Source organism: Schistocerca serialis, chromosome 2 (genome assembly GCF_023864345.2).
Source record: "Schistocerca serialis cubense isolate TAMUIC-IGC-003099 chromosome 2, iqSchSeri2.2, whole genome shotgun sequence".
Lineage (NCBI taxonomy): Eukaryota > Metazoa > Arthropoda > Insecta > Orthoptera > Acrididae > Schistocerca > Schistocerca serialis.
The window spans coordinates 1,068,582,668-1,068,604,870 of NC_064639.1; the positions used below are offsets into that span (position 1 = coordinate 1,068,582,668).

A 22,203-nucleotide genomic window follows, 5' to 3' on the forward strand; every position below is an offset into this window, starting at 1 on the left:
TCGCATCTTATGGGCTTAATTACATGATACCACTGAATTTAAGAGCGCTACAGGCATCCGGTTCCATGGTGTAATGGTTAGCACTCTGGACTTTGAATCCAGCGATCCGAGTTCGAGTCTCGGTGGAACCTGACGCTGTGTTTTGCGATCGTTTCTAGAAATGTGTACGAGCCGGTGGTTGGAATTGTATATGCAGAAATTTAACTAGGATCATGAAATGCAAAATGTTAATAGCAGTCCACACGTGAATGGGGAGCGCTCCAAATGCTTATGCTTTTGCTACTAGGATTAATAACGGGACGTAAGGGGTTCAACTGCGAGAAGACGACCTCAGCTGTTCCTCCCCGCAGGAAAGACATCTCACCGTTTTGGGTGCTGCATGCGCATGCATTTACCAAACTTGCATGCGATGTACTAGTTCCTGGGGAACGAATAGAATCGTTGTACGTGCCAGTCTTTACGTATAGATATAAGTAAGCGGAGACGGCTTAATCCTGCCACGTAGATTGCTTTCCATAAGACGCACCTGAGAGTCTCATGGGCCGGTGGCCCGACATGCAGTTTACCCTGCTGCATGGCTTACTTTCAGAGACTCGCAAGTTTATCGTAGTGCTGGGTTGTCGCGAAAGTGAAAAGTAGGGCCTGTCCGGGATTTGAACCCGGGACCTCCTGCACCCAAAGCAGGAGTCATACCCCTAGACCAACAGGCCGCACAAGTAAGCAAGTCTGCACCCCGCCACCTACTGAGATCTTGCCGCACTTGCTACTTGCAGCATCCTAGCTGGACCATATTCTCAAAGAGGTTTCTTAATCTGACACCTACAGCATGCGCTGTGCTGAACACCAGTGTATGTGAATGCTGAAAGAGCTGCTTGAGTTGTGTGACAGTATTTCGACCGTGTGTAGTGCAAATGTTATCGTGTCACGAACAATCCGCCGACTACGTAGCGTTCTGTGTCAGCACGCAGTTTTCGACAGTACTCTGTGTCCATAGCTGTTTTCATAGCTAGGCTGCTTCCAGCACAAAGCATCCGCCATACGAAAGTGGCTGTTTCGCGATTTTGATTACCTGATCCTTCGACATCACTTCATGTACGAATACTGGCAAGAATTCTCGCTACATTCGAAGGTGCTCCTTCCACTTCCAGCCTACTTGGTTGCTTCATTAGCCACGCAAACACTTCCTGAGGACCATACGTGTAATGACATCGCATCTTATGGGCTTAATTACATGATACCACTGAATTTAAGAGCGCTACAGGCATCCGGTTCCATGGTGTAATGGTTAGCACTCTGGACTTTGAATCCAGCGATCCGAGTTCGAGTCTCGGTGGAACCTGACGCTGTGTTTTGCGATCGTTTCTAGAAATGTGTACGAGCCGGTGGTTGGAATTGTATATGCAGAAATTTAACTAGGATCATGAAATGCAAAATGTTAATAGCAGTCCACACGTGAATGGGGAGCGCTCCAAATGCTTATGCTTTTGCTACTAGGATTAATAACGGGACGTAAGGGGTTCAACTGCGAGAAGACGACCTCAGCTGTTCCTCCCCGCAGGAAAGACATCTCACCGTTTTGGGTGCTGCATGCGCATGCATTTACCAAACTTGCATGCGATGTACTAGTTCCTGGGGAACGAATAGAATCGTTGTACGTGCCAGTCTTTACGTATAGATATAAGTAAGCGGAGACGGCTTAATCCTGCCACGTAGATTGCTTTCCATAAGACGCACCTGAGAGTCTCATGGGCCGGTGGCCCGACATGCAGTTTGTCCTGCTGCATGGCTTACTTTCAGAGACTCGCAAGTTTATCGTAGTGCTGGGTTGTCGCGAAAGTGAAAAGTAGGGCCTGTCCGGGATTTGAACCCGGGACCTCCTGCACCCAAAGCAGGAATCATACCCCTAGACCAACAGGCCGCACAAGTAAGCAAGTCTGCACCGCGCCACCTACTGAGATCTTGTCGCACTTGCTACTTGCAGCATCCTAGCTGGACCATATTCTCAAAGAGGTTTCTTAATCTGACACCTACAACATGCGCTGTGCTGAACACCAGTGTATGTGAATGCTGAAAGAGCTGCTTGAGTTGTGTGACAGTATATCGACCGTGTGTAGTGCAAATGTTATCGTGTCACGAACAATCCGCCCACTACGTAGCGTTCTGTGTCAGCACGCAGTTTTCGACAGTACTCTGTGTCCATAGCTGTTTTCATAGCTAGGCTGCTTCCAGCACAAAGCATCCGCCATACGAAAGTGGCTGTTTCGCGATTTTGATTACCTGATCCTTCGACATCACTTCATGTACGAATACTGGCAAGAATTCTCGCTACATTCGAAGGTGCTCCTTCCACTTCCAGCCTACTTGGTTGCTTCATTAGCCACGCAAACACTTCCTGAGGACCATACGTGTAATGACATCGCATCTTATGGGCTTAATTACATGATACCACTGAATTTAAGAGCGCTACAGGCATCCGGTTCCATGGTGTAATGGTTAGCACTCTGGACTTTGAATCCAGCGATCCGACTTCGAGTCTCGGTGGAACCTGACGCTGTGTTTTGCGATCGTTTCTAGAAATGTGTACGAGCCGGTGGTTGGAATTGTATATGCAGAAATTTAACTAGGATCATGAAATGCAAAATGTTAATAGCAGTCCACACGTGAATGGGGAGCGCTCCAAATGCTTATGCTTTTGCTACTAGGATTAATAACGGGACGTAAGGGGTTCAACTGCGAGAAGACGACCTCAGCTGTTCCTCCCCGCAGGAAAGACATCTCACCGTTTTGGGTGCTGCATGCGCATGCATTTACCAAACTTGCATGCGATGTACTAGTTCCTGGGGAACGAATAGAATCGTTGTACGTGCCAGTCTTTACGTATAGATATAAGTAAGCGGAGACGGCTTAATCCTGCCACGTAGATTGCTTTCCATAAGACGCACCTGAGAGTCTCATGGGCCGGTGGCCCGACATGCAGTTTGTCCTGCTGCATGGCTTACTTTCAGAGACCCGCAAGTTTATCGTAGTGCTGGGTTGTCGCGAAAGTGAAAAGTAGGGCCTGTCCGGGATTTGAACCCGGGACCTCCTGCACCCAAAGCAGGAATCATACCCCTAGACCAACAGGCCGCACAAGTAAGCAAGTCTGCACCGCGCCACCTACTGAGATCTTGCCGCACTTGCTACTTGCAGCATCCTAGCTGGACCATATTCTCAAAGAGGTTTCTTAATCTGACACCTACAACATGCGCTGTGCTGAACACCAGTGTATGTGAATGCTGAAAGATCTGCTTGAGTTGTGTGACAGTATTTCGACCGTGTGTAGTGCAAATGTTATCGTGTCACGAACAATCCGCCCACTACGTAGCGTTCTGTGTCAGCACGCAGTTTTCGACAGTACTCTGTGTCCATAGCTGTTTTCATAGCTAGGCAGCTTCCAGCACAAAGCATCCGCCATACGAAAGTGGCTGTTTCGCGATTTTGATTACCTGATCCTTCGACATCACTTCATGTACGAATACTGGCAAGAATTCTCGCTACATTCGAAGGTGCTCCTTCCACTTCAGCCTACTTGGTTGCTTCATTAGCCACGCAAACACTTCCTGAGGACCATACGTGTAATGACATCGCATCTTATGGGCTTAATTACATGATACCACTGAATTTAAGAGCGCTACAGGCATCCGGTTCCATGGTGTAATGGTTAGCACTCTGGACTTTGAATCCAGCGATCCGACTTCGAGTCTCGGTGGAACCTGACGCTGTGTTTTGCGATCGTTTCTAGAAATGTGTACGAGCCGGTGGTTGGAATTGTATGTGCAGAAATTTAACTAGGGTCATGAAATGCAAAATGTTAATAGCAGTCCACACGTGAATGGGGAGCGCTCCAAATGCTTATGCTTTTGCTAGTAGGATTAATAACGGGACGTAAGGGGTTCAACTGCGAGAAGACGACCTCAGCTGTTCCTCCCCGCAGGAAAGACATCTCACCGTTTTGGGTGCTGCATGCGCATGCAGTTACCAAACTTGCATGCGATGTACTAGTTCCTGGGGAACGAATAGAATCGTTGTACGTGCCAGTCTTTACGTATAGATATAAGTAAGCGGAGACGGCTTAATCCTGCCACGTAGATTGCTTTCCATAAGACGCACCTGAGAGTCTCATGGGCCGGTGGCCCGACATGCAGTTTGTCCTGCTGCATGGCTTACTTTCAGAGACTCGCAAGTTTATCGTAGTGCTGGGTTGTCGCGAAAGTGAAAAGTGGGGCCTGTCCGGGATTTGAACCCGGGACCTCCTGCACCCAAAGCAGGAATCATACCCCTAGACCAACAGGCCGCACAAGTAAGCAAGTCTGCACCGCGCCACCTACTGAGATCTTGCCGCACTTGCTACTTGCAGCATCCTAGCTGGACCATATTCTCAAAGAGGTTTCTTAATCTGACACCTACAACATGCGCTGTGCTGAACACCAGTGTATGTGAATGCTGAAAGAGCTGCTTGAGTTGTGTGACAGTATTTCGACCGTGTGTAGTGCAAATGTTATCGTGTCACGAACAATCCGCCCACTACGTAGCGTTCTGTGTCAGCACGCAGTTTTCGACAGTACTCTGTGTCCATAGCTGTTTTCATAGCTAGGCTGCTTCCAGCACAAAGCATCCGCCATACGAAAGTGGCTGTTTCGCGATTTTGATTACCTGATCCTTCGACATCACTTCATGTACGAATACTGGCAAGAATTCTCGCTACATTCGAAGGTGCTCCTTCCACTTCCAGCCTACTTGGTTGCTTCATTAGCCACGCAAACACTTCCTGAGGACCATACGTGTAATGACATCGCATCTTATGGGCTTAATTACATGATACCACTGAATTTAAGAGCGCTACAGGCATCCGGTTCCATGGTGTAATGGTTAGCACTCTGGACTTTGAATCCAGCGATCCGACTTCGAGTCTCGGTGGAACCTGACGCTGTGTTTTGCGATCGTTTCTAGAAATGTGTACGAGCCGGTGGTTGGAATTGTATTTGCAGAAATTTAACTAGGATCATGAAATGCAAAATGTTAATAGCAGTCCACACGTGAATGGGGAGCGCTCCAAATGCTTATGCTTTTGCTACTAGGATTAATAACGGGACGTAAGGGGTTCAACTGCGAGAAGACGACCTCAGCTGTTCCTCCCCGCAGGAAAGACATCTCACCGTTTTGGGTGCTGCATGCGCATGCATTTACCAAACTTGCATGCGATGTACTAGTTCCTGGGGAACGAATAGAATCGTTGTACGTGCCAGTCTTTACGTATAGATATAAGTAAGCGGAGACGGCTTAATCCTGCCACGTAGATTGCTTTCCATAAGACGCACCTGAGAGTCTCATGGGCCGGTGGCCCGACATGCAGTTTGTCCTGCTGCATGGCTTACTTTCAGAGACTCGCAAGTTTATCGTAGTGCTGGGTTGTCGCGAAAGTGAAAAGTAGGGCCTGTCCGGGATTTGAACCCGGGACCTCCTGCACCCAAAGCAGGAATCATACCCCTAGACCAACAGGCCGCACAAGTAAGCAAGTCTGCACCCCGCCACCTACTGAGATCTTGCCGCACTTGCTACTTGCAGCATCCTAGCTGGACCATATTCTCAAAGAGGTTTCTTAATCTGACACCTACAACATGCGCTGTGCTGAACACCAGTGTATGTGAATGCTGAAAGAGCTGCTTGAGTTGTGTGACAGTATTTCGACCGTGTGTAGTGCAAATGTTATCGTGTCACGAACAATCCGCCCACTACGTAGCGTTCTGTGTCAGCACGCAGTTTTCGACAGTACTCTGTGTCCATAGCTGTTTTCATAGCTAGGCTGCTTCCAGCACAAAGCATCCGCCATACGAAAGTGGCTGTTTCGCGATTTTGATTACCTGATCCTTCGACATCACTTCATGTACGAATACTGGCAAGAATTCTCGCTACATTCGAAGGTGCTCCTTCCACTTCCAGCCTACTTGGTTGCTTCATTAGCCACGCAAACACTTCCTGAGGACCATACGTGTAATGACATCGCATCTTATGGGCTTAATTACATGATACCACTGAATTTAAGAGCGCTACAGGCATCCGGTTCCATGGTGTAATGGTTAGCACTCTGGACTTTGAATCCAGCGATTCGAGTTCGAGTCTCGGTGGAACCTGACGCTGTGTTTTGCGATCGTTTCTAGAAATGTGTACGAGCCGGTGGTTGGAATTGTATGTGCAGAAATTTAACTAGGATCATGAAATGCAAAATGGTAATAGCAGTCCACACGTGAATGGGGAGCGCTCCAAATGCTTATGCTTTTGCTACTAGGATTAATAACGGGACGTAAGGGGTTCAACTGCGAGAAGACGACCTCAGCTGTTCCTCCCCGCAGGAAAGACATCTCACCGTTTTGGGTGCTGCATGCGCATGCATTTACCAAACTTGCATGCGATGTACTAGTTCCTGGGGAACGAATAGAATCGTTGTACGTGCCAGTCTTTACGTATAGATATAAGTAAGCGGAGACGGCTTAATCCTGCCACGTAGATTGCTTTCCATAAGACGCACCTGAGAGTCTCATGGGCCGGTGGCCCGACATGCAGTTTGTCCTGCTGCATGGCTTACTTTCAGAGACTCGCAAGTTTATCGTAGTGCTGGGTTGTCGCGAAAGTGAAAAGTAGGGCCTGTCCGGGATTTGAACCCGGGACCTCCTGCACCCAAAGCAGGAATCATACCCCTAGACCAACAGGCCGCACAAGTAAGCAAGTCTGCACCCCGCCACCTACTGAGATCTTGCCGCACTTGCTACTTGCAGCATCCTAGCTGGACCATATTCTCAAAGAGGTTTCTTAATCTGACACCTACAACATGCGCTGTGCTGAACACCAGTGTATGTGAATGCTGAAAGAGCTGCTTGAGTTGTGTGACAGTATTTCGACCGTGTGTAGTGCAAATGTTATCGTGTCACGAACAATCCGCCCACTACGTAGCGTTCTGTGTCAGCACGCAGTTTTCGACAGTACTCTGTGTCCATAGCTGTTTTCATAGCTAGGCTGCTTCCAGCACAAAGCATCCGCCATACGAAAGTGGCTGTTTCGCGATTTTGATTACCTGATCCTTCGACATCACTTCATGTACGAATACTGGCAAGAATTCTCGCTACATTCGAAGGTGCTCCTTCCACTTCCAGCCTACTTGGTTGCTTCATTAGCCACGCAGACACTTCCTGAGGACCATACGTGTAATGACATCGCATCTTATGGGCTTAATTACATGATACCACTGAATTTAAGAGCGCTACAGGCATCCGGTTCCATGGTGTAATTGTTAGCACTCTGGACTTTGAATCCAGCGATCCGAGTTCGAGTCTCGGTGGAACCTGACGCTGTGTTTCGCGACCGTTTCTAGAAATGTGTACGAGCCGGTGGTTGGAATTGTATGTGCAGAAATTTAACTAGGGTCATGAAATGCAAAATGTTAATAGCAGTCCACACGTGAATGGGGAGCGCTCCAAATGCTTATGCTTTTGCTACTAGGATTAATAACGGGACGTAAGGGGTTCAACTGCGAGAAGACGACCTCAGCTGTTCCTCCCCGCAGGAAAGACATCTCACCGTTTTGGGTGCTGCATGCGCATGCATTTACCATACTTGCATGCGATGTACTAGTTCCTGGGGAACGAATAGAATCGTTGTACGTGCCAGTCTTTACGTATAGATATAAGAAAGCGGAGACGGCTTAATCCTGCCACGTAGATTGCTTTCCATAAGACGCACCTGAGAGTCTCATGGGCCGGTGGCCCGACATGCAGTTTGTCCTGCTGCATGGCTTACTTTCAGAGACTCGCAAGTTTATCGTAGTGCTGGGTTGTCGCGAAAGTGAAAAGTGGGGCCTGTCCGGGATTTGAACCCGGGACCTCCTGCACCCAAAGCAGGAATCATACCCCTAGACCAACAGGCCGCACAAGTAAGCAAGTCTGCACCGCGCCACCTACTGAGATCTTGCCGCACTTGCTACTTGCAGCATCCTAGCTGGACCATATTCTCAAAGAGGTTTCTTAATCTGACACCTACAACATGCGCTGTGCTGAACACCAGTGTATGTGAATGCTGAAAGAGCTGCTTGAGTTGTGTGACAGTATTTCGACCGTGTGTAGTGCAAATGTTATCGTGTCACGAACAATCCGCCCACTACGTAGCGTTCTGTGTCAGCACGCAGTTTTCGACAGTACTCTGTGTCCATAGCTGTTTTCATAGCTAGGCTGCTTCCAGCACAAAGCATCCGCCATACGAAAGTGGCTGTTTCGCGATTTTGATTACCTGATCCTTCGACATCACTTCATGTACGAATACTGGCAAGAATTCTCGCTACATTCGAAGGTGCTCCTTCCACTTCCAGCCTACTTGGTTGCTTCATTAGCCACGCAAACACTTCCTGAGGACCATACGTGTAATGACATCGCATCTTATGGGCTTAATTACATGATACCACTGAATTTAAGAGCGCTACAGGCATCCGGTTCCATGGTGTAATGGTTAGCACTCTGGACTTTGAATCCAGCGATCCGACTTCGAGTCTCGGTGGAACCTGACGCTGTGTTTTGCGATCGTTTCTAGAAATGTGTACGAGCCGGTGGTTGGAATTGTATTTGCAGAAATTTAACTAGGATCATGAAATGCAAAATGTTAATAGCAGTCCACACGTGAATGGGGAGCGCTCCAAATGCTTATGCTTTTGCTACTAGGATTAATAACGGGACGTAAGGGGTTCAACTGCGAGAAGACGACCTCAGCTGTTCCTCCCCGCAGGAAAGACATCTCACCGTTTTGGGTGCTGCATGCGCATGCATTTACCAAACTTGCATGCGATGTACTAGTTCCTGGGGAACGAATAGAATCGTTGTACGTGCCAGTCTTTACGTATAGATATAAGTAAGCGGAGACGGCTTAATCCTGCCACGTAGATTGCTTTCCATAAGACGCACCTGAGAGTCTCATGGGCCGGTGGCCCGACATGCAGTTTGTCCTGCTGCATGGCTTACTTTCAGAGACTCGCAAGTTTATCGTAGTGCTGGGTTGTCGCGAAAGTGAAAAGTAGGGCCTGTCCGGGATTTGAACCCGGGACCTCCTGCACCCAAAGCAGGAATCATACCCCTAGACCAACAGGCCGCACAAGTAAGCAAGTCTGCACCCCGCCACCTACTGAGATCTTGCCGCACTTGCTACTTGCAGCATCCTAGCTGGACCATATTCTCAAAGAGGTTTCTTAATCTGACACCTACAACATGCGCTGTGCTGAACACCAGTGTATGTGAATGCTGAAAGAGCTGCTTGAGTTGTGTGACAGTATTTCGACCGTGTGTAGTGCAAATGTTATCGTGTCACGAACAATCCGCCCACTACGTAGCGTTCTGTGTCAGCACGCAGTTTTCGACAGTACTCTGTGTCCATAGCTGTTTTCATAGCTAGGCTGCTTCCAGCACAAAGCATCCGCCATACGAAAGTGGCTGTTTCGCGATTTTGATTACCTGATCCTTCGACATCACTTCATGTACGAATACTGGCAAGAATTCTCGCTACATTCGAAGGTGCTCCTTCCACTTCCAGCCTACTTGGTTGCTTCATTAGCCACGCAAACACTTCCTGAGGACCATACGTGTAATGACATCGCATCTTATGGGCTTAATTACATGATACCACTGAATTTAAGAGCGCTACAGGCATCCGGTTCCATGGTGTAATGGTTAGCACTCTGGACTTTGAATCCAGCGATTCGAGTTCGAGTCTCGGTGGAACCTGACGCTGTGTTTTGCGATCGTTTCTAGAAATGTGTACGAGCCGGTGGTTGGAATTGTATGTGCAGAAATTTAACTAGGATCATGAAATGCAAAATGGTAATAGCAGTCCACACGTGAATGGGGAGCGCTCCAAATGCTTATGCTTTTGCTACTAGGATTAATAACGGGACGTAAGGGGTTCAACTGCGAGAAGACGACCTCAGCTGTTCCTCCCCGCAGGAAAGACATCTCACCGTTTTGGGTGCTGCATGCGCATGCATTTACCAAACTTGCATGCGATGTACTAGTTCCTGGGGAACGAATAGAATCGTTGTACGTGCCAGTCTTTACGTATAGATATAAGTAAGCGGAGACGGCTTAATCCTGCCACGTAGATTGCTTTCCATAAGACGCACCTGAGAGTCTCATGGGCCGGTGGCCCGACATGCAGTTTGTCCTGCTGCATGGCTTACTTTCAGAGACTCGCAAGTTTATCGTAGTGCTGGGTTGTCGCGAAAGTGAAAAGTAGGGCCTGTCCGGGATTTGAACCCGGGACCTCCTGCACCCAAAGCAGGAATCATACCCCTAGACCAACAGGCCGCACAAGTAAGCAAGTCTGCACCCCGCCACCTACTGAGATCTTGCCGCACTTGCTACTTGCAGCATCCTAGCTGGACCATATTCTCAAAGAGGTTTCTTAATCTGACACCTACAACATGCGCTGTGCTGAACACCAGTGTATGTGAATGCTGAAAGAGCTGCTTGAGTTGTGTGACAGTATTTCGACCGTGTGTAGTGCAAATGTTATCGTGTCACGAACAATCCGCCCACTACGTAGCGTTCTGTGTCAGCACGCAGTTTTCGACAGTACTCTGTGTCCATAGCTGTTTTCATAGCTAGGCTGCTTCCAGCACAAAGCATCCGCCATACGAAAGTGGCTGTTTCGCGATTTTGATTACCTGATCCTTCGACATCACTTCATGTACGAATACTGGCAAGAATTCTCGCTACATTCGAAGGTGCTCCTTCCACTTCCAGCCTACTTGGTTGCTTCATTAGCCACGCAGACACTTCCTGAGGACCATACGTGTAATGACATCGCATCTTATGGGCTTAATTACATGATACCACTGAATTTAAGAGCGCTACAGGCATCCGGTTCCATGGTGTAATTGTTAGCACTCTGGACTTTGAATCCAGCGATCCGAGTTCGAGTCTCGGTGGAACCTGACGCTGTGTTTCGCGACCGTTTCTAGAAATGTGTACGAGCCGGTGGTTGGAATTGTATGTGCAGAAATTTAACTAGGGTCATGAAATGCAAAATGTTAATAGCAGTCCACACGTGAATGGGGAGCGCTCCAAATGCTTATGCTTTTGCTACTAGGATTAATAACGGGACGTAAGGGGTTCAACTGCGAGAAGACGACCTCAGCTGTTCCTCCCCGCAGGAAAGACATCTCACCGTTTTGGGTGCTGCATGCGCATGCATTTACCATACTTGCATGCGATGTACTAGTTCCTGGGGAACGAATAGAATCGTTGTACGTGCCAGTCTTTACGTATAGATATAAGAAAGCGGAGACGGCTTAATCCTGCCACGTAGATTGCTTTCCATAAGACGCACCTGAGAGTCTCATGGGCCGGTGGCCCGACATGCAGTTTGTCCTGCTGCATGGCTTACTTTCAGAGACTCGCAAGTTTATCGTAGTGCTGGGTTGTCGCGAAAGTGAAAAGTAGGGCCTGTCCGGGATTTGAACCCGGGACCTCCTGCACCCAAAGCAGGAATCATACCCCTAGACCAACAGGCCGCACAAGTAAGCAAGTCTGCACCGCGCCACCTACTGAGATCTTGTCGCACTTGCTACTTGCAGCATCCTAGCTGGACCATATTCTCAAAGAGGTTTCTTAATCTGACACCTACAACATGCGCTGTGCTGAACACCAGTGTATGTGAATGCTGAAAGAGCTGCTTGAGTTGTGTGACAATATTTCGACCGTGTGTAGTGCAAATGTTATCGTGTCACGAACAATCCGCCCACTACGTAGCGTTCTGTGTCAGCACGCAGTTTTCGACAGTACTCTGTGTCCATAGCTGTTTTCATAGCTAGGCTGCTTCCAGCACAAAGCATCCGCCATACGAAAGTGGCTGTTTCGCGATTTTGATTACCTGATCCTTCGACATCACTTCATGTACGAATACTGGCAAGAATTCTCGCTACATTCGAAGGTGCTCCTTCCACTTCCAGCCTACTTGGTTGCTTCATTAGCCACGCAAACACTTCCTGAGGACCATACGTGTAATGACATCGCATCTTATGGGCTTAATTACATGATACCACTGAATTTAAGAGCGCTACAGGCATCCGGTTCCATGGTGTAGTGGTTAGCACTCTGGACTTTGAATCCAGCGATCCGACTTCGAGTCTCGGTGGAACCTGACGCTGTGTTTTGCGATCGTTTCTAGAAATGTGTACGAGCCGGTGGTTGGAATTGTATATGCAGAAATTTAACTAGGATCATGAAATGCAAAATGTTAATAGCAGTCCACACGTGAATGGGGAGCGCTCCAAATGCTTATGCTTTTGCTACTAGGATTAATAACGGGACGTAAGGGGTTCAACTGCGAGAAGACGACCTCAGCTGTTCCTCCCCGCAGGAAAGACATCTCACCGTTTTGGGTGCTGCATGCGCATGCATTTACCAAACTTGCATGCGATGTACTAGTTCCTGGGGAGCGAATAGAATCGTTGTACGTGCCAGTCTTTACGTATAGATATAAGTAAGCGGAGACGGCTTAATCCTGCCACGTAGATTGCTTTCCATAAGACGCACCTGAGAGTCTCATGGGCCGGTGGCCCGACATGCAGTTTGTCCTGCTGCATGGCTTACTTTCAGAGACTCGCAAGTTTATCGTAGTGCTGGGTTGTCGCGAAAGTGAAAAGTAGGGCCTGTCCGGGATTTGAACCCGGGACCTCCTGCACCCAAAGCAGGAATCATACCCCTAGACCAACAGGCCGCACAAGTAAGCAAGTCTGCACCCCGCCACCTACTGAGATCTTGCCGCACTTGCTACTTGCAGCATCCTAGCTGGACCATATTCTCAAAGAGGTTTCTTAATCTGACACCTACAACATGCGCTGTGCTGAACACCAGTGTATGTGAATGCTGAAAGAGCTGCTTGAGTTGTGTGACAGTATTTCGACCGTGTGTAGTGCAAATGTTATCGTGTCACGAACAATCCGCCCACTACGTAGCGTTCTGTGTCAGCACGCAGTTTTCGACAGTACTCTGTGTCCATAGCTGTTTTCATAGCTAGGCTGCTTCCAGCACAAAGCATCCGCCATACGAAAGTGGCTGTTTCGCGATTTTGATTACCTGATCCTTCGACATCACTTCATGTACGAATACTGGCAAGAATTCTCGCTACATTCGAAGGTGCTCCTTCCACTTCCAGCCTACTTGGTTGCTTCATTAGCCACGCAAACACTTCCTGAGGACCATACGTGTAATGACATCGCATCTTATGGGCTTAATTACATGATACCACTGAATTTAAGAGCGCTACAGGCATCCGGTTCCATGGTGTAATGGTTAGCACTCTGGACTTTGAATCCAGCGATTCGAGTTCGAGTCTCGGTGGAACCTGACGCTGTGTTTTGCGATCGTTTCTAGAAATGTGTACGAGCCGGTGGTTGGAATTGTATGTGCAGAAATTTAACTAGGATCATGAAATGCAAAATGGTAATAGCAGTCCACACGTGAATGGGGAGCGCTCCAAATGCTTATGCTTTTGCTACTAGGATTAATAACGGGACGTAAGGGGTTCAACTGCGAGAAGACGACCTCAGCTGTTCCTCCCCGCAGGAAAGACATCTCACCGTTTTGGGTGCTGCATGCGCATGCATTTACCAAACTTGCATGCGATGTACTAGTTCCTGGGGAACGAATAGAATCGTTGTACGTGCCAGTCTTTACGTATAGATATAAGTAAGCGGAGACGGCTTAATCCTGCCACGTAGATTGCTTTCCATAAGACGCACCTGAGAGTCTCATGGGCCGGTGGCCCGACATGCAGTTTGTCCTGCTGCATGGCTTACTTTCAGAGACTCGCAAGTTTATCGTAGTGCTGGGTTGTCGCGAAAGTGAAAAGTAGGGCCTGTCCGGGATTTGAACCCGGGACCTCCTGCACCCAAAGCAGGAATCATACCCCTAGACCAACAGGCCGCACAAGTAAGCAAGTCTGCACCCCGCCACCTACTGAGATCTTGCCGCACTTGCTACTTGCAGCATCCTAGCTGGACCATATTCTCAAAGAGGTTTCTTAATCTGACACCTACAACATGCGCTGTGCTGAACACCAGTGTATGTGAATGCTGAAAGAGCTGCTTGAGTTGTGTGACAGTATTTCGACCGTGTGTAGTGCAAATGTTATCGTGTCACGAACAATCCGCCCACTACGTAGCGTTCTGTGTCAGCACGCAGTTTTCGACAGTACTCTGTGTCCATAGCTGTTTTCATAGCTAGGCTGCTTCCAGCACAAAGCATCCGCCATACGAAAGTGGCTGTTTCGCGATTTTGATTACCTGATCCTTCGACATCACTTCATGTACGAATACTGGCAAGAATTCTCGCTACATTCGAAGGTGCTCCTTCCACTTCCAGCCTACTTGGTTGCTTCATTAGCCACGCAAACACTTCCTGAGGACCATACGTGTAATGACATCGCATCTTATGGGCTTAATTACATGATACCACTGAATGTAAGAGCGCTACAGGCATCCGGTTCCATGGTGTAATGGTTAGCACTCTGGGCTTTGAATCCAGCGATCCGAGTTCGAGTCTCGGTGGAACCTGACGCTGTGTTTTGCGATCGTTTCTAGAAATGTGTACGAGCCGGTGGTTGGAATTGTATGTGCAGAAATTTAACTAGGATCATGAAATGCAAAATGTTAATAGCAGTCCACACGTGAATGGGGAGCGCTCCAAATGCTTATGCTTTTGCTACTAGGATTAATAACGGGACGTAAGGGGTTCAACTGCGAGAAGACGACCTCAGCTGTTCCTCCCCGCAGGAAAGACATCTCACCGTTTTGGGTGCTGCATGCGCATGCATTTACCAAACTTGCATGCGATGTACTAGTTCCTGGGGAACGAATAGAATCGTTGTACGTGCCAGTCTTTACGTATAGATATAAGTAAGCGGAGACGGCTTAATCCTGCCACGTAGATTGCTTTCCATAAGACGCACCTGAGAGTCTCATGGGCCGGTGGCCCGACATGCAGTTTGTCCTGCTGCATGGCTTACTTTCAGAGACTCGCAAGTTTATCGTAGTGCTGGGTTGTCGCGAAAGTGAAAAGTAGGGCCTGTCCGGGATTTGAACCCGGGACCTCCTGCACCCAAAGCAGGAATCATACCCCTAGACCAACAGGCCGCACAAGTAAGCAAGTCTGCACCCCGCCACCTACTGAGATCTTGCCGCACTTGCTACTTGCAGCATCCTAGCTGGACCATATTCTCAAAGAGGTTTCTTAATCTGACACCTACAACATGCGCTGTGCTTAACACCAGTGTATGTGAATGCTGAAAGAGCTGCTTGAGTTGTGTGACAGTATTTCGACCGTGTGTAGTGCAAATGTTATCGTGTCACGAACAATTTGCCCACTACGTAGCGTTCTGTGTCAGCACGCAGTTTTCGACAGTACTCTGTGTCCATAGCTGTTTTCATAGCTAGGCTGCTTCCAGCACAAAGCATCCGCCATACGAAAGTGGCTGTTTCGCGATTTTGATTACCTGATCCTTCGACATCACTTCATGTACGAATACTGGCAAGAATTCTCGCTACATTCGAAGGTGCTCCTTCCACTTCCAGCCTACTTGGTTGCTTCATTAGCCACGCAAACACTTCCTGAGGACCATACGTGTAATGACATCGCATCTTATGGGCTTAATTACATGATACCACTGAATTTAAGAGCGCTACAGGCATCCGGTTCCATGGTGTAATGGTTAGCACTCTGGACTTTGAATCCAGCGATCCGACTTCGAGTCTCGGTGGAACCTGACGCTGTGTTTTGCGATCGTTTCTAGAAATGTGTACGAGCCGGTGGTTGGAATTGTATATGCAGAAATTTAACTAGGATCATGAAATGCAAAATGTTAATAGCAGTCCACACGTGAATGGGGAGCGCTCCAAATGCTTATGCTTTTGCTACTAGGATTAATAACGGGACGTAAGGGGTTCAACTGCGAGAAGACGACCTCAGCTGTTCCTCCCCGCAGGAAAGACATCTCACCGTTTTGGGTGCTGCATGCGCATGCATTTACCAAACTTGCATGCGATGTACTAGTTCCTGGGGAACGAATAGAATCGTTGTACGTGCCAGTCTTTACGTATAGATATAAGTAAGCGGAGACGGCTTAATCCTGCCACGTAGATTGCTTTCCATAAGACGCACCTGAGAGTCTCATGGGCCGGTGGCCCGACATGCAGTTTGTCCTGCTGCATGGCTTACTTTCAGAGACTCGCAAGTTTATCGTAGTGCTGGGTTGTCGCGAAAGTGAAAAGTAGGGCCTGTCCGGGATTTGAACCCGGGACCTCCTGCACCCAAAGCAGGAATCATACCCCTAGACCAACAGGCCGCACAAGTAAGCAAGTCTGCACCGCGCCACCTACTGAGATCTTGTCGCACTTGCTACTTGCAGCATCCTAGCTGGACCATATTCTCAAAGAGGTTTCTTAATCTGACACCTACAACATGCGCTGTGCTGAACACCAGTGTATGTGAATGCTGAAAGAGCTGCTTGAGTTGTGTGACAATATTTCGACCGTGTGTAGTGCAAATGTTATCGTGTCACGAACAATCCGCCCACTACGTAGCGTTCTGTGTCAGCACGCAGTTTTCGACAGTACTCTGTGTCCATAGCTGTTTTCATAGCTAGGCTGCTTCCAGCACAAAGCATCCGCCATACGAAAGTGGCTGTTTCGCGATTTTGATTACCTGATCCTTCGACATCACTTCATGTACGAATACTGGCAAGAATTCTCGCTACATTCGAAGGTGCTCCTTCCACTTCCAGCCTACTTGGTTGCTTCATTAGCCACGCAAACACTTCCTGAGGACCATACGTGTAATGACATCGCATCTTATGGGCTTAATTACATGATACCACTGAATTTAAGAGCGCTACAGGCATCCGGTTCCATGGTGTAGTGGTTAGCACTCTGGACTTTGAATCCAGCGATCCGAGTTCGAGTCTCGGTGGAAGCTGACGCTGTGTTTTGCGATCGTTTCTAGAAATGTGTACGAGCCGGTGGTTGGAATTGTATATGCAGAAATTTAACTAGGATCATGAAATGCAAAATGTTAATAGCAGTCCACACGTGAATGGGGAGCGCTCCAAATGCTTATGCTTTTGCTACTAGGATTAATAACGGGACGTAAGGGGTTCAACTGCGAGAAGACGACCTCAGCTGTTCCTCCCCGCAGGAAAGACATCTCACCGTTTTGGGTGCTGCATGCGCATGCATTTACCAAACTTGCATGCGATGTACTAGTTCCTGGGGAGCGAATAGAATCGTTGTACGTGCCAGTCTTTACGTATAGATATAAGTAAGCGGAGACGGCTTAATCCTGCCACGTAGATTGCTTTCCATAAGACGCACCTGAGAGTCTCATGGGCCGGTGGCCCGACATGCAGTTTGTCCTGCTGCATGGCTTACTTTCAGAGACTCGCAAGTTTATCGTAGTGCTGGGTTGTCGCGAAAGTGAAAAGTAGGGCTGTCCGGGATTTGAACCCGGGACCTCCTGCACCCAAAGCAGGAATCATACCCCTAGACCAACAGGCCGCACAAGTAAGCAAGTCTGCACCCCGCCACCTACTGAGATCTTGCCGCACTTGCTACTTGCAGCATCCTAGCTGGACCATATTCTCAAAGAGGTTTCTTAATCTGACACCTACAACATGCGCTGTGCTGAACACCAGTGTATGTGAATGCTGAAAGAGCTGCTTGAGTTGTGTGACAGTATTTCGACCGTGTGTAGTGCAAATGTTATCGTGTCACGAACAATCCGCCCACTACGTAGCGTTCTGTGTCAGCACGCAGTTTTCGACAGTACTCTGTGTCCATAGCTGTTTTCATAGCTAGGCTGCTTCCAGCACAAAGCATCCGCCATACGAAAGTGGCTGTTTCGCGATTTTGATTACCTGATCCTTCGACATCACTTCATGTACGAATACTGGCAAGAATTCTCGCTACATTCGAAGGTGCTCCTTCCACTTCCAGCCTACTTGGTTGCTTCATTAGCCACGCAAACACTTCCTGAGGACCATACGTGTAATGACATCGCATCTTATGGGCTTAATTACATGATACCACTGAATTTAAGAGCGCTACAGGCATCCGGTTCCATGGTGTAATGGTTAGCACTCTGGACTTTGAATCCAGCGATTCGAGTTCGAGTCTCGGTGGAACCTGACGCTGTGTTTTGCGATCGTTTCTAGAAATGTGTACGAGCCGGTGGTTGGAATTGTATGTGCAGAAATTTAACTAGGATCATGAAATGCAAAATGTTAATAGCAGTCCACACGTGAATGGGGAGCGCTCCAAATGCTTATGCTTTTGCTACTAGGATTAATAACGGGACGTAAGGGGTTCAACTGCGAGAAGACGACCTCAGCTGTTCCTCCCCGCAGGAAAGACATCTCACCGTTTTGGGTGCTGCATGCGCATGCATTTACCAAACTTGCATGCGATGTACTAGTTCCTGGGGAACGAATAGAATCGTTGTACGTGCCAGTCTTTACGTATAGATATAAGTAAGCGGAGACGGCTTAATCCTGCCACGTAGATTGCTTTCCATAAGACGCACCTGAGCGTCTCATGGGCCGGTGGCCCGACATGCAGTTTGTCCTGCTGCATGGCTTACTTTCAGAGACTCGCAAGTTTATCGTAGTGCTGGGTTGTCGCGAAAGTGAAAAGTAGGGCCTGTCCGGGATTTGAACCCGGGACCTCCTGCACCCAAAGCAGGAATCATACCCCTAGACCAACAGGCCGCACAAGTAAGCAAGTCTGCACCCCGCCACCTACTGAGATCTTGCCGCACTTGCTACTTGCAGCATCCTAGCTGGACCATATTCTCAAAGAGGTTTCTTAATCTGACACCTACAACATGCGCTGTGCTGAACACCAGTGTATGTGAATGCTGAAAGAGCTGCTTGAGTTGTGTGACAGTATTTCGACCGTGTGTAGTGCAAATGTTATCGTGTCACGAACAATCCGCCCACTACGTAGCGTTCTGTGTCAGCACGCAGTTTTCGACAGTACTCTGTGTCCATAGCTGTTTTCATAGCTAGGCTGCTTCCAGCACAAAGCATCCGCCATACGAAAGTGGCTGTTTCGCGATTTTGATTACCTGATCCTTCGACATCACTTCATGTACGAATACTGGCAAGAATTCTCGCTACATTCGAAGGTGCTCCTTCCACTTCCAGCCTACTTGGTTGCTTCATTAGCCACGCAAACACTTCCTGAAGAACATACGTGTAATGACATCGCATCTTATGGGCTTAATTACATGACACCACTGAATTTAAGAGCGCTACAGGCATCCGGTTCCATGGTGTAATGGTTAGCACTCTGGACTTTGAATCCAGCGATTCGAGTTCGAGTCTCGGTGGAACCTGACGCTGTGTTTTGCGATCGTTTCTAGAAATGTGTACGAGCCGGTGGTTGGAATTGTATGTGCAGAAATTTAACTAGGATCATGAAATGCAAAATGTTAATAGCAGTCCACACGTGAATGGGGAGCGCTCCAAATGCTTATGCTTTTGCTACTAGGATTAATAACGGGACGTAAGGGGTTCAACTGCGAGAAGACGACCTCAGCTGTTCCTCCCCGCAGGAAAGACATCTCACCGTTTTGGGTGCTGCATGCGCATGCATTTACCAAACTTGCATGCGATGTACTAGTTCCTGGGGAACGAATAGAATCGTTGTACGTGCCAGTCTTTACGTATAGATATAAGTAAGCGGAGAGGGCTTAATCCTGCCACGTAGATTGCTTTCCATAAGACGCACCTGAGAGTCTCATGGGCCGGTGGCCCGACATGCAGTTTGTCCTGCTGCATGGCTTACTTTCAGAGACTCGCAAGTTTATCGTAGTGCTGGGTTGTCGCGAAAGTGAAAAGTAGGGCCTGTCCGGGATTTGAACCCGGGACCTCCTGCACCCAAAGCAGGAATCATACCCCTAGACCAACAGGCCGCACAAGTAAGCACGTCTGCACCCCGCCACCTACTGAGATCTTGCCGCACTTGCTACTTGCAGCATCCTAGCTGGACCATATTCTCAAAGAGGTTTCTTAATCTGACACCTACAACATGCGCTGTGCTGAACACCAGTGTATGTAAATGCTGAAAGAGCTGCTTGAGTTGTGTGACAGTATTTCGACCGTGTGTAGTGCAAATGTTATCGTGTCACGAACAATCCGCCCACTACGTAGCGTTCTGTGTCAGCACGCAGTTTTCGACAGTACTCTGTGTCCATAGCTGTTTTCATAGCTAGGCTGCTTCCAGCACAAAGCATCCGCCATACGAAAGTGGCTGTTTCGCGATTTTGATTACCTGATCCTTCGACATCACTTCATGTACGAATACTGGCAAGAATTCTCGCTACATTCGAAGGTGCTCCTTCCACTTCCAGCCTACTTGGTTGCTTCATTAGCCACGCAAACACTTCCTGAGGACCATACGTGTAATGACATCGCATCTTATGGGCTTAATTACATGATACCACTGAATGTAAGAGCGCTCCAGGCATCCGGTTCCATGGTGTAATGGTTAGCACTCTGGGCTTTGAATCCAGCGATCCGAGTTCGAGTCTCGGTGGAACCTGACGCTGTGTTTTGCGATCGTTTCTAGAAATGTGTACGAGCCGGTGGTTGGAATTGTATGTGCAGAAATTTAACTAGGATCATGAAATGCAAAATGTTAATAGCAGTCCACACGTGAATGGGGAGCGCTCCAAATGCTTATGCTTTTGCTACTAGGATTAATAACGGGACGTAAGGGGTTCAACTGCGAGAAGACGACCTCAGCTGTTCCTCCCCGCAGGAAAGACATCTCACCGTTTTGGGTGCTGCATGCGCATGCATTTACCAAACTTGCATGCGATGTACTAGTTCCTGGGGAACGAATAGAATCGTTGTACGTGCCAGTCTTTACGTATAGATATAAGTAAGCGGAGAGGGCTTAATCCTGCCACGTAGATTGCTTTCCATAAGACGCACCTGAGAGTCTCATGGGCCGGTGGCCCGACATGCAGTTTGTCCTGCTGCATGGCTTACTTTCAGAGACTCGCAAGTTTATCGGAGTGCTGGGTTGTCGCGAAAGTGAAAAGTAGGGCCTGTCCGGGATTTGAACCCGGGACCTCCTGCACCCAAAGCAGGAATCATACCCCTAGACCAACAGGCCGCACAAGTAAGCAAGTCTGCACCCCGCCACCTACTGAGATCTTGCCGCACTTGCTACTTGCAGCATCCTAGCTGGACCATATTCTCAAAGAGGTTTCTTAATCTGACACCTACAACATGCGCTGTGCTGAACACCAGTGTATGTGAATGCTGAAAGAGCTGCTTGAGTTGTGTGACAGTATTTCGACCGTGTGTAGTGCAAATGTTATCGTGTCACGAACAATCCGCCCACTACGTAGCGTTCTGTGTCAGCACGCAGTTTTCGACAGTACTCTGTGTCCATAGCTGTTTTCATAGCTAGGCTGCTTCCAGCACAAAGCATCCGCCATACGAAAGTGGCTGTTTCGCGATTTTGATTACCTGATCCTTCGACATCACTTCATGTACGAATACTGGCAAGAATTCTCGCTACATTCGAAGGTGCTCCTTCCACTTCCAGCCTACTTGGTTGCTTCATTAGCCACGCAAACACTTCCTGAGGACCATACGTGTAATGACATCGCATCTTATGGGCTTAATTACATGATACCACTGAATTTAAGAGCGCTACAGGCATCCGGTTCCATGGTGTAATGGTTAGCACTCTGGACTTTGAATCCAGCGATTCGAGTTCGAGTCTCGGTGGAACCTGACGCTGTGTTTTGCGATCGTTTCTAGAAATGTGTACGAGCCGGTGGTTGGAATTGTATGTGCAGAAATTTAACTAGGATCATGAAATGCAAAATGTTAATAGCAGTCCACACGTGAATGGGGAGCGCTCCAAATGCTTATGCTTTTGCTACTAGGATTAATAACGGGACGTAAGGGGTTCAACTGCGAGAAGACGACCTCAGCTGTTCCTCCCCGCAGGAAAGACATCTCACCGTTTTGGGTGCTGCATGCGCATGCATTTACCAAACTTGCATGCGATGTACTAGTTCCTGGGGAACGAATAGAATCGTTGTACGTGCCAGTCTTTAC

At 48.3% G+C, this 22,203-nt stretch overlaps 37 non-coding genes across 37 annotated transcripts; 19 read left to right on the forward strand and 18 right to left on the reverse strand.

The window, feature by feature from the left end:
• The first annotated feature begins 59 nt into the window (after window positions 1-59).
• On the forward strand, window positions 60-131 carry Trnaq-uug (transfer RNA glutamine (anticodon UUG)). Its single transcript has one exon. It is a non-coding gene; the product is annotated as a tRNA-Gln (tRNA).
• Window positions 132-638: 507 nt separating this feature from the next.
• Window positions 639-710, reverse strand: Trnap-ugg (transfer RNA proline (anticodon UGG)). The gene has a single exon. It is a non-coding gene; the product is annotated as a tRNA-Pro (tRNA).
• Window positions 711-1,267: 557 nt separating this feature from the next.
• On the forward strand, window positions 1,268-1,339 carry Trnaq-uug (transfer RNA glutamine (anticodon UUG)). The gene has a single exon. It is a non-coding gene; the product is annotated as a tRNA-Gln (tRNA).
• Window positions 1,340-1,846: 507 nt separating this feature from the next.
• On the reverse strand, window positions 1,847-1,918 carry Trnap-ugg (transfer RNA proline (anticodon UGG)). Its single transcript has one exon. It is a non-coding gene; the product is annotated as a tRNA-Pro (tRNA).
• A 557-nt stretch (window positions 1,919-2,475) lies between these two features.
• Window positions 2,476-2,547, forward strand: Trnaq-uug (transfer RNA glutamine (anticodon UUG)). The gene has a single exon. It is a non-coding gene; the product is annotated as a tRNA-Gln (tRNA).
• A 507-nt stretch (window positions 2,548-3,054) lies between these two features.
• Trnap-ugg (transfer RNA proline (anticodon UGG)) lies at window positions 3,055-3,126 on the reverse strand. Its single transcript has one exon. It is a non-coding gene; the product is annotated as a tRNA-Pro (tRNA).
• A 556-nt stretch (window positions 3,127-3,682) lies between these two features.
• Trnaq-uug (transfer RNA glutamine (anticodon UUG)) lies at window positions 3,683-3,754 on the forward strand. The gene has a single exon. It is a non-coding gene; the product is annotated as a tRNA-Gln (tRNA).
• Window positions 3,755-4,261: 507 nt separating this feature from the next.
• Trnap-ugg (transfer RNA proline (anticodon UGG)) lies at window positions 4,262-4,333 on the reverse strand. The gene has a single exon. It is a non-coding gene; the product is annotated as a tRNA-Pro (tRNA).
• A 557-nt stretch (window positions 4,334-4,890) lies between these two features.
• Window positions 4,891-4,962, forward strand: Trnaq-uug (transfer RNA glutamine (anticodon UUG)). Its single transcript has one exon. It is a non-coding gene; the product is annotated as a tRNA-Gln (tRNA).
• Window positions 4,963-5,469: 507 nt separating this feature from the next.
• Window positions 5,470-5,541, reverse strand: Trnap-ugg (transfer RNA proline (anticodon UGG)). The gene has a single exon. It is a non-coding gene; the product is annotated as a tRNA-Pro (tRNA).
• Window positions 5,542-6,098: 557 nt separating this feature from the next.
• Window positions 6,099-6,170, forward strand: Trnaq-uug (transfer RNA glutamine (anticodon UUG)). Its single transcript has one exon. It is a non-coding gene; the product is annotated as a tRNA-Gln (tRNA).
• A 507-nt stretch (window positions 6,171-6,677) lies between these two features.
• Trnap-ugg (transfer RNA proline (anticodon UGG)) lies at window positions 6,678-6,749 on the reverse strand. The gene has a single exon. It is a non-coding gene; the product is annotated as a tRNA-Pro (tRNA).
• Window positions 6,750-7,306: 557 nt separating this feature from the next.
• Window positions 7,307-7,378, forward strand: Trnaq-uug (transfer RNA glutamine (anticodon UUG)). The gene has a single exon. It is a non-coding gene; the product is annotated as a tRNA-Gln (tRNA).
• A 507-nt stretch (window positions 7,379-7,885) lies between these two features.
• On the reverse strand, window positions 7,886-7,957 carry Trnap-ugg (transfer RNA proline (anticodon UGG)). The gene has a single exon. It is a non-coding gene; the product is annotated as a tRNA-Pro (tRNA).
• Window positions 7,958-8,514: 557 nt separating this feature from the next.
• Window positions 8,515-8,586, forward strand: Trnaq-uug (transfer RNA glutamine (anticodon UUG)). Its single transcript has one exon. It is a non-coding gene; the product is annotated as a tRNA-Gln (tRNA).
• A 507-nt stretch (window positions 8,587-9,093) lies between these two features.
• Window positions 9,094-9,165, reverse strand: Trnap-ugg (transfer RNA proline (anticodon UGG)). The gene has a single exon. It is a non-coding gene; the product is annotated as a tRNA-Pro (tRNA).
• Window positions 9,166-9,722: 557 nt separating this feature from the next.
• Window positions 9,723-9,794, forward strand: Trnaq-uug (transfer RNA glutamine (anticodon UUG)). Its single transcript has one exon. It is a non-coding gene; the product is annotated as a tRNA-Gln (tRNA).
• A 507-nt stretch (window positions 9,795-10,301) lies between these two features.
• On the reverse strand, window positions 10,302-10,373 carry Trnap-ugg (transfer RNA proline (anticodon UGG)). Its single transcript has one exon. It is a non-coding gene; the product is annotated as a tRNA-Pro (tRNA).
• A 557-nt stretch (window positions 10,374-10,930) lies between these two features.
• Window positions 10,931-11,002, forward strand: Trnaq-uug (transfer RNA glutamine (anticodon UUG)). Its single transcript has one exon. It is a non-coding gene; the product is annotated as a tRNA-Gln (tRNA).
• Window positions 11,003-11,509: 507 nt separating this feature from the next.
• On the reverse strand, window positions 11,510-11,581 carry Trnap-ugg (transfer RNA proline (anticodon UGG)). The gene has a single exon. It is a non-coding gene; the product is annotated as a tRNA-Pro (tRNA).
• A 557-nt stretch (window positions 11,582-12,138) lies between these two features.
• Trnaq-uug (transfer RNA glutamine (anticodon UUG)) lies at window positions 12,139-12,210 on the forward strand. The gene has a single exon. It is a non-coding gene; the product is annotated as a tRNA-Gln (tRNA).
• A 507-nt stretch (window positions 12,211-12,717) lies between these two features.
• Trnap-ugg (transfer RNA proline (anticodon UGG)) lies at window positions 12,718-12,789 on the reverse strand. Its single transcript has one exon. It is a non-coding gene; the product is annotated as a tRNA-Pro (tRNA).
• Window positions 12,790-13,346: 557 nt separating this feature from the next.
• Trnaq-uug (transfer RNA glutamine (anticodon UUG)) lies at window positions 13,347-13,418 on the forward strand. Its single transcript has one exon. It is a non-coding gene; the product is annotated as a tRNA-Gln (tRNA).
• Window positions 13,419-13,925: 507 nt separating this feature from the next.
• Window positions 13,926-13,997, reverse strand: Trnap-ugg (transfer RNA proline (anticodon UGG)). The gene has a single exon. It is a non-coding gene; the product is annotated as a tRNA-Pro (tRNA).
• A 557-nt stretch (window positions 13,998-14,554) lies between these two features.
• On the forward strand, window positions 14,555-14,626 carry Trnaq-uug (transfer RNA glutamine (anticodon UUG)). The gene has a single exon. It is a non-coding gene; the product is annotated as a tRNA-Gln (tRNA).
• Window positions 14,627-15,133: 507 nt separating this feature from the next.
• On the reverse strand, window positions 15,134-15,205 carry Trnap-ugg (transfer RNA proline (anticodon UGG)). Its single transcript has one exon. It is a non-coding gene; the product is annotated as a tRNA-Pro (tRNA).
• A 557-nt stretch (window positions 15,206-15,762) lies between these two features.
• On the forward strand, window positions 15,763-15,834 carry Trnaq-uug (transfer RNA glutamine (anticodon UUG)). The gene has a single exon. It is a non-coding gene; the product is annotated as a tRNA-Gln (tRNA).
• Window positions 15,835-16,341: 507 nt separating this feature from the next.
• Window positions 16,342-16,413, reverse strand: Trnap-ugg (transfer RNA proline (anticodon UGG)). The gene has a single exon. It is a non-coding gene; the product is annotated as a tRNA-Pro (tRNA).
• A 557-nt stretch (window positions 16,414-16,970) lies between these two features.
• Window positions 16,971-17,042, forward strand: Trnaq-uug (transfer RNA glutamine (anticodon UUG)). Its single transcript has one exon. It is a non-coding gene; the product is annotated as a tRNA-Gln (tRNA).
• A 506-nt stretch (window positions 17,043-17,548) lies between these two features.
• Trnap-ugg (transfer RNA proline (anticodon UGG)) lies at window positions 17,549-17,620 on the reverse strand. The gene has a single exon. It is a non-coding gene; the product is annotated as a tRNA-Pro (tRNA).
• Window positions 17,621-18,177: 557 nt separating this feature from the next.
• Window positions 18,178-18,249, forward strand: Trnaq-uug (transfer RNA glutamine (anticodon UUG)). Its single transcript has one exon. It is a non-coding gene; the product is annotated as a tRNA-Gln (tRNA).
• Window positions 18,250-18,756: 507 nt separating this feature from the next.
• Trnap-ugg (transfer RNA proline (anticodon UGG)) lies at window positions 18,757-18,828 on the reverse strand. The gene has a single exon. It is a non-coding gene; the product is annotated as a tRNA-Pro (tRNA).
• Window positions 18,829-19,385: 557 nt separating this feature from the next.
• On the forward strand, window positions 19,386-19,457 carry Trnaq-uug (transfer RNA glutamine (anticodon UUG)). The gene has a single exon. It is a non-coding gene; the product is annotated as a tRNA-Gln (tRNA).
• A 507-nt stretch (window positions 19,458-19,964) lies between these two features.
• Window positions 19,965-20,036, reverse strand: Trnap-ugg (transfer RNA proline (anticodon UGG)). The gene has a single exon. It is a non-coding gene; the product is annotated as a tRNA-Pro (tRNA).
• A 557-nt stretch (window positions 20,037-20,593) lies between these two features.
• On the forward strand, window positions 20,594-20,665 carry Trnaq-uug (transfer RNA glutamine (anticodon UUG)). The gene has a single exon. It is a non-coding gene; the product is annotated as a tRNA-Gln (tRNA).
• A 507-nt stretch (window positions 20,666-21,172) lies between these two features.
• Window positions 21,173-21,244, reverse strand: Trnap-ugg (transfer RNA proline (anticodon UGG)). Its single transcript has one exon. It is a non-coding gene; the product is annotated as a tRNA-Pro (tRNA).
• A 557-nt stretch (window positions 21,245-21,801) lies between these two features.
• On the forward strand, window positions 21,802-21,873 carry Trnaq-uug (transfer RNA glutamine (anticodon UUG)). Its single transcript has one exon. It is a non-coding gene; the product is annotated as a tRNA-Gln (tRNA).
• Window positions 21,874-22,203: the final 330 nt, after the last annotated feature.